The 12,063-nt window shown below is 32.0% G+C and overlaps 1 protein-coding gene across 1 annotated transcript in view; it reads right to left on the reverse strand.

Moving 5' to 3' along the window:
* Window positions 1–12,063, reverse strand: part of LOTGIDRAFT_110026 (hypothetical protein) — a gene marked incomplete at both ends in the record, with an annotated part of 48,435 nt that overhangs the window by 21,632 nt on the left and 14,740 nt on the right. The gene's annotated exons all lie outside the window — the stretch shown is intronic.

A 12,063-nucleotide genomic window follows, 5' to 3' on the forward strand; every position in this document is an offset into this window, starting at 1 on the left:
ACTTTATCCAAATAGTCAATTTCAATCAATCTATACCATTAGTTTTTATATTAATTTAATGTATATGGTAATGATCCTTAAACCATACTCCCTTATCTGGGACCCTGATTAACTTTATCCAAATAGTCAATTTCAATCAATCTATACCATCAGTTATATAATAATATATGACCATTGTGGCTGAAATCATACTCTTTCAATAAATAGCATAAGATTGTGGTTAACTTTATCCAAATAGCTTTGTACAAGACAATGAATTAAAATGACCTTTTTCATACAAGAAGGGACGCCTGTAATAATATATATAGTTTAGACACAGGCTGAAAATAGGTCAGTTGTCTGAAGATTGCATAGCCTGACGCTGAGAGTAACAAACATGTTTTTTTAAGATTCTGTTTTAAAATATTTATAGTTTTTGTTAAATTGTTATTTGTATTGTACTATTCAAAATTGCTTTGGCCATTAATATATCTTTGATTGACCATAAGCTGTTTTATTTCAGGTTGAAGAAGCCCTCCAGCCCATTCATAACAAAAATAACAATGATAACAGAGATAACAATCTAATGATCAAATCATGACACTTGTTAAAGAATTACAAACCAAACACTACAAACTACCAGCTGTTAGAAACAGTAAGAACCAGTTCCCAAGATTTTTTACTATTAATTAAAAAACCTGAAATAGATGGTGGTGTTGACTTTACTGACGGCACCAAAATCTCACAAGAATTGCGATGGTATTACAAACTGTCCAATACAAACAAAACTCGGGTAAAAAACATGTTAAATCTGTTTCTCTTTCCACATGACATATAACAGATGGTAGTGGATAATTTACTTATTATTTTGATTTAATTGTTCAGGGGAAAATAACTCAAATGTTTAAAATAATAACCAAATTATTGTGTATTTTTTAAACATGATTTCTTTCAGAGAGTCCACATAGTATTTTACATTGTGACATGACAGATGGCAAAGTTTTATTAACAAATTATTTTGATTTAATTGCTCAGGGGGGAATAACTCAAATGTTTAAAATAATAACCAAATTATTGTGTATTTTTTAAACATGATTTCTTTCAGAGAGTCCACATAGTATTTTACATTGTGACATGACAGATGGCAAAGTTTTATTAACAAATTATTTTGATTTAATTGCTCAGGGGGGAATAACTCAAATGTTTAAAATAATAACCAAATTATTGTGTATTTTTTAAACATATGATTACTTTCAGAGAGTCCACATAGAATTTTCTTTCAGTATATATCACTAAACTTCAAATATGTCATCTACTAAGCTATCTTTTTTTAGAAAAGAATTACTGAGAATTACAAAAAAATGAATTTCTGGTATAAACATTGAATATGTCAACAACTAAGAAAAAAATACTTAATTTTAAAAAAATACTTAATTTTAAAAAAATACTTAATTTTAAAAAAATACTAAATTTCAGTATATTACTACTAAATATCAAATAAGCAAACAACTCAATTCAAGTATATTTACTAAACAGGTGATCCTTCTCTGGAGAAAAAACTACAAGTAATCCAAGCCTGATAGGCTAATTGTTGACTCTTGTTAAATTTCTTATTTAAAGTTAAACAACTCATTATTTCAAGGTATAGAAATCTGTAGTTTCATTAATCTTTCTTAGTCACAAAACAAAAACATAACACTTCAAGTGATTCACTCGTTTAAATATAAGGTCTACAGGCTGATAGACCAAAATTTTAGAATGTTTTAAATGAAATTTATAACTATAATTTAAGAAATCTGGGGCATTGACAGTTGCAGCACCAGCCTTCCAAAACTGGATGAACAAATAGGGGGCAGACTGACTCAATGGGGGGACAACTGCCCAGGCTGAATTCAAAATGATGTAGCTCTGTAGAAGCACCATAGACACAAGCCTCCCAAGTTGTGTCTGAGATGGTTCTTCTAAAAGACAATTTTGAAAAATAGAATTGATTTAGAGATTTCTGACGCATATTTTGGGTCATTAACAATAAATTTTTACTTTCATACAATTTTTTTCTTTTTGGAGAGATTTCAATAACGGTCTAAAAAATTAGGATCAAATTTGCTTCTAAAATGTGATAATATGATCTATCAGGAGCTGACTAATTAAAGGAATACATCCCTTTAAGTAAGTAAAAAGATACAACCTACAACAGGCCATGTTTTCCCCAGGGACTTGTGAAATTCGACATGGCACAACCTAATTAATACAACTCTAACTTGATATAGAGATAGCTTGCTAGACAATGTAACATACACCAACTGGCAACCAAGAGATGCAACCACCACCAATTTTTAATCCATTACCCATCTCTGTGCCTAACATTTACAACTTCATAAAAATATAGCTTGCTAGACAAGGTAACATACACCTACTGGCAGCCAAGATATAAAACATTGATGCAGCTTAATTTCTACAATTGATGTGCCCTGTTATAACAATTTGATGTAAATAGAACTTGCGAGACACAGTAACATACACCAACTGGCTGTCAAGACATCAAACATTGATGCTGCTTAATCTATACATTGTTAGAATTATGCCTACTTGAATGTTCTTACATGTTTAAGAATAAGAATCACAAATCATGTTGAATATTTGTCTGAATTTCAATGATGTAAAATGCAAGGACTGGAATGGTTTACAACAGATACATGAAATTAGAAATGCACTTAACAAAAGCAACCCAATAATAGTAGCCATGAGTCAAATTGAAAAATCCAGTGATTCCCTGGCAAAACCTACATGAGCTACACTGAGAGCACAACAAAAACACCCCTAACAATTATAATTAAATGGCAGTGACAGAGCAGCATTAGGATGAAATACCCTGTCTCCCTAGTAAAACATGAGCTGCAGGTTTCAAGTGGGCGTATAAAACGTAAAGTGATATGAATTGTTGCCATTATGTCAAATGCTTCTTTAACTTTTATAACAACACAATTTTAACACTTCAGGTTTTTTTCACTTCTGTCAATTAAAATTCAGAACTAGCAAATTAACTCCAGCTCGACTTCTTTATGAGAACATGAAATTGCACAAGACGTCTGCACTAGTGTACCTCGTTATAATCATCAGAATGATCTACTTTCTGTCTCAGCTGTAAAGGAGTATGACATATTTCTTTTTACTGGCAAAATATTACATTTCTGAATTCAAGCATATAAATTCTGACTTTTTCCACTGATTTCCATTTCCAGGGGAAATGAAATGAATGGAGTTTTACGCCTACTTTTCTGCACGATGTGGGCTAATGAAGACCGGCAACGCCATGCAGGGTACAATGAGGGAAATTTTGCCAGGATAGCGGCATTAGCCTGCTCTTTGTCGATTTCCAACTGTCGAGGGATCTTTAACGTGTACAGCCTGTAGCACACAGAACCTCAGTTTATTGTCCCATCTTTTTCAATGTCAGCCTCTCTTACCTGCATCACTGACAGGGGGGAAACTGGGTTGATCCCTGGACCTTCAGGTAAGCTCGCCACCCACCATTTCCAGGGAGGGTGGTAATTGGGTAATGGTTCATGCAAAATATTATGTAGTTAGAAAAGGGCAGTGTAAAAGAACTGAACCATCATATAACTTTGTTTCCATGTCAGTCCTAAGGGCATGCATCACCTTCAAGGGGAAATTGGACAGCCGGTCAACCAAAGATAATATTTTCAAAATATTCAAAATTTGAAGAAAATTGTTTCTAAGGTGTTAGTACCACTTGAATAGAAACAAAGAGTCTCGCGTTATCAATTTCAAAATCTAAACAGTTTAGTTTTTTATTATAAAATATTAAATCTGTAAGTAATTGCCTTCAATTTTCTAACAGTGTGATTGATGGTATTTATAGTAAACAAAAGACATAAATCCTGATTGTTTACGCAGTGATAAAACAGTTGAGACCAGAGACTGGATAACACGATTACCAGACGACTTTAAATGATAAGGAAATTTTAAATTGTTTTTAAACCTTGGTTTTCCATCATTGAATCTGGTGTATATTATACCACCCCTGGTTTCAACACCTCAAAAAAACAGCAAGCAAAACAAACTATGGTGAGATAACACAACAAGGTTAGTGGTAATCTCGTAAAAAATGAAAAATCTGCGTGATTTTGGTCAGGTCCATTGGTGTTGAATATTTAGTTAACTATGATGTCAAGTCATGGAAATCATAATAGAGAAAGGTATTAAAGGGATTTAGCTGTCTAGATATCTGCTTTATCAGCTGATGGAACTAAAAGGGATATTGCCACATAAATATTCACTTTATCAGCTCATATAACAGAATGGATTTAGTCTTCTATTTGTTTTATGTTACCAGCTTTTGAACCTTAAGGGATTTAGTTGTATTAATATCTGCTTTATAAGCTGACAGAACTTAGGGATAGGGAGAAATGATCTCCTAAACCTTCTTAAAGCCACCCTGTACTTGTACGATTTTGTCTTTCAGAATTTGCATGCTAAAGTGCGCGATTAAATATCAGAGTGGCTTGAGCTTCAAGAGAGAAACATTTGCTTCAACTGCTATCTGTAGCACTTTTCAAAATTAAAATCTGACACCTTTTTCCCCTTCAAATAAACAAGAATGGAAATAAGACTGTGGTCACTCCAATCGTTAAAATCTATCGTAATGGAGGGATTATGAAGAGGTTTTCTGAATTTGCACTATTCCAATTTTCATTCCGACGTCTGTGGTTCCTGCAATTCCACTAAAACTAACATATCTGATTGAAAATTGGAATGGTGTAAATTGATGCTATCAGTGTCCCTGATACACATACAAAATTTAGAAAACCTCTTTATAATCCCTTTAATTTCTCACAAACTGAAGTCAAATTCTAATGGTGAAAAGTGAACTGGTGTATGGTATTAAAGTCTCAGCAAGTGGTAAAATAAATAATTAAATGACTATATCACTTTAAGTATAAGATATGATAGAAATTATAATAGAACTATAAAGTAAATAGTAAAAATCTGTAATAAATATCATAATATCTTCTTGAGCAGATCTTATATTCAGATAACATAATTACTTGATAATTTCAGAGAATGTTACAAACATGTCATAAACATTATCAGCTATGTGAACTCTCTAAAGGAGATGTCCAGTTGAGGTAAATAAATAGGAATGGCTCTATAATTGACAAAGCACTACAGAATACAACTACAGCAAATACAATATGTAACAATTTAACGTGAAATGGTAAAACTGGATTTCTATCAGAGAGAGAAGAAATTTAATTGGTTGGCAGTGTCGTCAAACGGATGAATGTTGAAGAAGGCTGTAGTTAGACCCTACCTGAAGGTCTAAATTAAAAATAAAAGCCAATAAAATAGAACAAATGTTTGGTCTAATTTAGACTGTAATGATTCAAGGTAAATAAAAAAAACTGAATTTGGAATCCATTTTAATTAACCAATCAGAACAGAAACTGACAAAAAGAGTACCAAAATTTTTCTTTCTCTGAATTATCTTGTCTTCAAAGATAAATCAATTGTTTTCAGAATAAATCAAACTGGTTCCAAATGAATTGAGTTATAATGGAATATCTTGGTGCCATAAACCCTGACACTGGATGATATACTGAAGATTCTTCAAGATGGCCTGTCAACAATAGGTCATATGTTAAAAATACTTGACACTCTGATTGACTTCAGACTTTATTCACGCCTGGTTTTGTTCACATCGAATGCTGGGCTCAAGGCTTAAACTTCATCTTTTGATAAGAATGAAGGAATAGCCTATGTGACATCAATAAACACTGGATCACCAGCAAGAAAATGGGCTTTAAAACTGGACTTTCTCAAAAGTGTGTGAGGTTTTGAAAAATTCCCATAGAACAGGACTATCATATGGTCTTCCTCTGTCAAAATATAACTATGAGAGATCAGAACAAGGGTCAGTAAATTTCTTAATAAGTGTAATCTACTACTGTAAATAAATCATAGGAACTCTTCAAAAGGAGGTGTGAAAACACAGTCAATAGAGGTATAAATATTTAGCAGATAATTGACCTCAGTAAAGTGGACGTTCCTAGTATAAAGTAATGTGTAATGGACACCATATGATTTGTGTATCACAATCTCTCATCAACAGGTTGTTTCTCAACATACATTCTTCAATTTTCAACTTTTGACTTGGTGAATTGTTTATCTGTTTGTCTCCATTGAGACTAGTTGCTAATGACAATCAAGTGTTGTTGAGTTTCTTAGTTCAGTTATTCTGATGATACGAAAACAAAGTCCCATGCAGTAGAGTCTATCCATGTCACAGAATCTGAACAGAGAAGGCTAATATTGTATCAATTCCCCACTGAAAGTATCCTTCATGTAATGCTCTAGGCCTCAACTTGGAGTAAATGCGAGCACCCCCCGGGGTTGCTAAGAAGCCTCATACAATTTGTCCTATTGCTCAGCAAATATGAAATCACCTCCAGTTTATGTATGGATCAGTTTGATGGTGAACTTCGATATGTAATTTTATCAGTGTCAATCCAGCAATGTGGGTGTGGATGATTCTAGTCATCTGATTGGTCAATAACTAAATTTGATTTTAAATCTCATTTTATTATGCTATCAGATTACTGTATTTCTGGATTTTAACTTATTAAAGTTTTGAGAATTTTGAATTTCTTCATGAGGTAGTATGAGGACAAGTTTAGAGACTATTTATTAAATAATGTATTATAATAATTATCTATAATGAACTGATAAAGTTATGACAAGTTAATATTATAATGATCATATCAAGATAGCTGAAGAAACTCAATATTTCACTATCTTTAACACTAATACTGTTTTATCTCTAGATCTTATACCACTAACAGACTCTTACTAAAAGAAAAACTTCTTAAAGGGATTCCAGAATTGGAATGTCCCAAATTGAAGTCGATACATAAAAAGGCTAAAAAAACCTCTTTACAATCCCTTTAAGTTGACCAATAATAACATCAAACATGGATGCTATATGCTACAGAGAACTTAACTTGGTACAATGTCAGTTTTCCTGTGGTCAGAATGTAAAATCTCACACCATCCTGGTGCCATGAATTATAATAATAATAATAAACATGTCAACATCAAACAGTCTTCTTTCTCATCTTCATTATAAATACTGATAAACTTGTGAAAACTTAATAAACTTCTTATAGTCTAATAGATTCTGCTCACTGATTTTAAAGTCCCTACTTAAAATTCTGAAGAGATCTTTAAAATGAAACCTTTTTGTAGGTCTGTAACTAACCCAAAGTTTAAGGAGAGGGCTGAAATTTTTTATGGTGTGACTGAAGGGGGGGGGGGATCTCAACTATTTGACTGGACAGATCAGTTGAGTCATCATGCATTTAGTAAAACAACTGCAATTTGGTCATCTAAGAGTTGAAAAAGACAGAGATTAGAGAAACCATCAAGAGTTGACACTTAGTTCTAGCAAAAAAATTCTCATGAAAAATTTTCATTTAGATTTGATTGGCAGATCTTTATGATAAATTCTAATTTAGGTTAATCATAGAAAATATCGAAATATTGGATTGGGGACAATTAGATTTAGGAATTGCGATGAAATACTCTTTAAATTGAACCCTGCTGTCAGTGTCAAGATATCATTCTATTTATCTCCCTTTATTAATAATGAATATAAGATCAGTTTATTATTGTTATATCAGTTATACTAAAATTCAAAACAACTGATATCTGTGAAATAAACTTTATCTTTTATATATAAGCTAGGCCTTAAAGTGATACAACGTCTTAGAATGAACATAAAATTTAATTCTCAAGAATGGTCAATATGAGTCTATATTCATCAGTGAACTTTCCTCATAAAGTTACAAAAGAATCCCTGTAAAATCTGGTAAATTCATAAAACTATGTAATCATTGAAAACGCTTAATCATAATATTAAGCGTTTTTCAATAGTTAATTGCATTTTTTATTAAGTTTTTCGATTTATCGGATTATATAAGGATCCTGTTATGTTATTTATGACACCAGGTATATCTACTGATGAATATATGCTCTTATTGGCCAAGTTTAAAATTTTCAAATTTTATGTTTATTCTAAGACGTAGTATTACTTTATAGCACAGGGGCAATTTAGATATATATACTTTATAAACTATGATCAGTTTTTATTATGTTATAAAACTATACAGTTCATGATGAAAAGTGATAAAGAGGTCTCAAATTGAGCTCTATCAACTAGTAAACAAATATGGATACTACTAAACATATTAATTAATATAGATTTAATAACAGACCTGTCAATGTACTACCTCTACTAGTAAAATGAACTGTATTTGTCTGTATGAAGTCATATCATATTTGGATTCTAAAAATCCTCCATTAACTATAATTATAAGGTATGGGTTCCGTCTGTCTAATAATTTATAACTTATTATTAATGAAGCCGGATCATGCACACATTATTAGTTACAGCTCTCAATTTCTCAAAAATATCATTAGAATTTTTTTGTGTGTTGTAAGTGCAATTTTTAATTTCAAAAAACAAAATATTTTTATCAACAGCTCAATTTAACTGAAAAGTTTTAAAATTGCTGAGTTTTCAGTTTCATCTCATGTCAAAAACAATCATAATATTCCTTGTCTGAATCTCAGACATGATCAGATAATATCAGATGACAGTAGCATTGGTACCAAGGTCAAAGGTCAATGTTTGTCAGATGGTGGGGATAGTGAAAGGGTGACAAGAGGTCACATGGGGTCATGTTCTTTATGTACAATTTATTGGATCTGATTAGAACCAGATGTAAAAGACTATAACTGATGGAAAGAGTGTTAAAGCATGTGGTGAGCCAATAGAAACTATACTGATAAGGGCTGGGTATCCAATGGAGATTGATTATCAACAGCAAGCTATAAATCAATAATCAATAAACAATCAAAATATTTTAAAGAGAGAAATCTTCAAAATAAGACATAAAATAATGTCAAAGCATTTAATTCCATGTGTTATGTGGTTCTTGCAATTCAACTAAAACTAACTCGTTTTATGAGGTCACTAGAGGGGAACTGTATATATATTAATAGTAGCTTCCAGTAGCTCCCCTCTGGTGATGTCAGAAAACGCGTTAGTTTTAGTGGAATTGCAAGAACCACAAAAGTCAGAATGAAAATTGGAATGGTGCAAATTGAAGATATCAGTGTCTCTGATACTCATACGAAATTTAGAAAACCTCTTTACAATCCCTTTAATTGACTCTTTTGATTTCATGGGGGTGTAAAACCATGGTCGCTGGGCGCATAATAAAGGTGGTTATTTATCAGATGTTAATTTTTTGAACAGTTGCAAGGGTAGGGCTGTATTGTGGTCCAAATTGATGGTGATTGCTTATAAAGGTGGTTGCTTGAGCAGGATTTACTGTACTCTGAATAAATAGACCTTCACCAATTCACATCCCCGTGTTTATAATTCTGAAGGAAAATTTGGTGTTTGTGAAAATAGGTAATTTCACAGTAGATAGGCCTAGTAATTGATACGTTAAATGATATCAACATAATAAATGTTTCTGGGAAAGTTTTTTTTAAACAATCTGGTTTGATCATGCCCAGTAAAAGTACTAGTACTGTTAATTAGTTGAAGGATTCCATTTCTAAGATTGATACTAAAAATGAACCTTCACAAGGATATAGGGTAACAAGACTATAAATTAACAGAAACTAGATATAAAGAAAATTGAGATGTCTTGATGTTAAAACAAGCTATATTCATGCTATCAGACCCCAATCATGGCTTAGATATTACATCTTTTATCTTTTAACATTAAATTTTCCACCAGTACAAAACAAAGACATAAAAAATTTACTATATTCTTTTGGTTAATGATCCCTGTTTGTTATCTTTCAATTTGTACTTTGTGGTTGAACTATATATTTTTGTAATTGTTTAAATAAAAAGGTTACTAAAATATAAACCATGTTTCAACTAAATATTGTCACCAAATACTTTAGGTTTTTATTGAAGTTTCAGAATGCTGAGCTAGCTCCATTCCAAGTACACACCAGCTGTAAGTTAGCTCAAACCAAGTGCTGAGCTAACTATAAGCCAGATCTGAGCTAACTATAAGCCAGTTCTGAGCTAACTATAAGCCAGTTCTGAGCTAGCTATAAGCCAGTTCTGAGCTAGCTATAAGCCAGTTCCGAGCTAACTATAAGCCAGTTCTGAGCTAGCTATAAGCCAGTTCTGAGCTAGCTATATGCCAGTTCTGAGCTAGCTATAAGCCAGTTCTGAGCTAGCTATAAGCCAGATCTGAGCTAGCTATAAGCCAGTTCTGAGCTAGCTATAAGCCAGATCTGAGCTAACTATAAGCCAGTTCTGAGCTAACTATAAGCCAGTTCTGAGCTAGCTATAAGCCAGTTCTGATCTAGCTATAAGCCAGTTCTGAGCTAGCTATAAGCCAGTTCTGAGCGAGCTATAAGCCAGTTCTGAACGAGCTATAAGCCAGTTCTGAGCGAGCTATAAGCCAGTTCTGAGTTAGCTACAAGCCAGTTCTGAGCTAGCTATAAGCCAGTTCTGAACTAGCTATAAGCTAACTCTGCACAAGATGTAAGTAATGTCAAAACAAATTTGAAGCTGGCTTCAATCCATTTCTTAATTTTTTCTCAAGCTCAATACTAGCTCCTAGCAATTTCTAATTTCAAAGCTAGCTTTGTGCTTACAATACTGTTCTATAATTTATGTAGAAGATCCACTCTTTGATCATTGCTAGTTGAAACATTAAACAGTTTAAAACAAGTTGACAATGTTTTTCTTTAATTTATCTAGAAGTATCATCTTCTTACAAACAGTAACACCAGTTGTCTTCCCTTGACAGTTTGCTTGAATAATGATAGATCACAAGCATTTGATAGCTCAGCCTGCTATAAGTTCCTTCCCTAACTTAAAGGTAATACTAGATTCTACAAATCCTTGGCAAAAAATCTGAATTGTCAACAACTGGAAATATTACAGGCAGAATATGGTTCTAAGCAGTGATGTTTAAAAATATTTTCAACTTCATCCATTGTGAGTTAAAAATGAAAATCAAAATATTTCCAACTTTATAAAATATTGTTTTAGTGTCTTTTGAAGGGTGACAATGACAAGCAATTCATTAATACTTCATAAAAATATCTTAAACATTACCTTATTCTTCATGAAATGGTTATACAAACTTGAGAAAGTATTGTTTTAGGAATTTTATATGGCGCTAATGCCAATTTGTTGTTCATAAAAGGATAGAAAATGGTGATAAAAACTTTATAAACTATTGTTTTAAGATATTTTATAGAAAGTCTATGCCAATTTCTAGTTCATAAATTTGTAAGAAATAGCTATAAAGTCATTATAAACTATTGGTTTAAGGAATTCTATAGGGAGCTCATGCCAATTTGTTGATCATAAAAATATTTAATAGTGTTAGTATTTCATATTAACAGTTTTAAAGCTATTCTTTCTCTTAGGATGACCAAAATATTGAAATGGAAATTTTTAAACTCTCGCAAAATTAGTCTTTGTTTATCAGTGGACTTAACTTGTGTCAAAACTGTAGAACAGAATCCCTCTATAATCCATAAAACTAAGTAATAATTCATAAAAAATATGTTGCAATAATTATTTAGTTCAATGAATATATTGTCTTATATAGAGATTCTATAATTTTGTCATGGCACCTGGTAAGTTCAACCAATGAATATTGTACACTTGTTGACTTTTTGAGACTTTAAATTTTATGTTCGTTCTAAGAGGTAGTATCCCTTTAATTTAGACCTACTTTCAAGGATTTTGTTGTATATTTATGACACTAGGTAAGTTCACTGATGAATATATACTCTGGTTGACCAAGTTTTACACAAATTTTCAAGTATTGATACTTGAAATTTGAAGTCCATTCTAAGAGGAAGTATTCCTTTAAAATGACACTCATAATCAAGATTTCAACAGAACAGTTTCAAACAAGATGGATATCCTCATTATCAGCACACTTTTTCAACACTTATATAACTCTTATAATACCATTAACACCTCATTATGACAGGATTTCCTTCTAT

The sequence above is a fragment of the Lottia gigantea genome, assembly GCF_000327385.1.
Source record: "Lottia gigantea unplaced genomic scaffold LOTGIsca_11, whole genome shotgun sequence".
NCBI lineage: Eukaryota > Metazoa > Mollusca > Gastropoda > Lottiidae > Lottia > Lottia gigantea.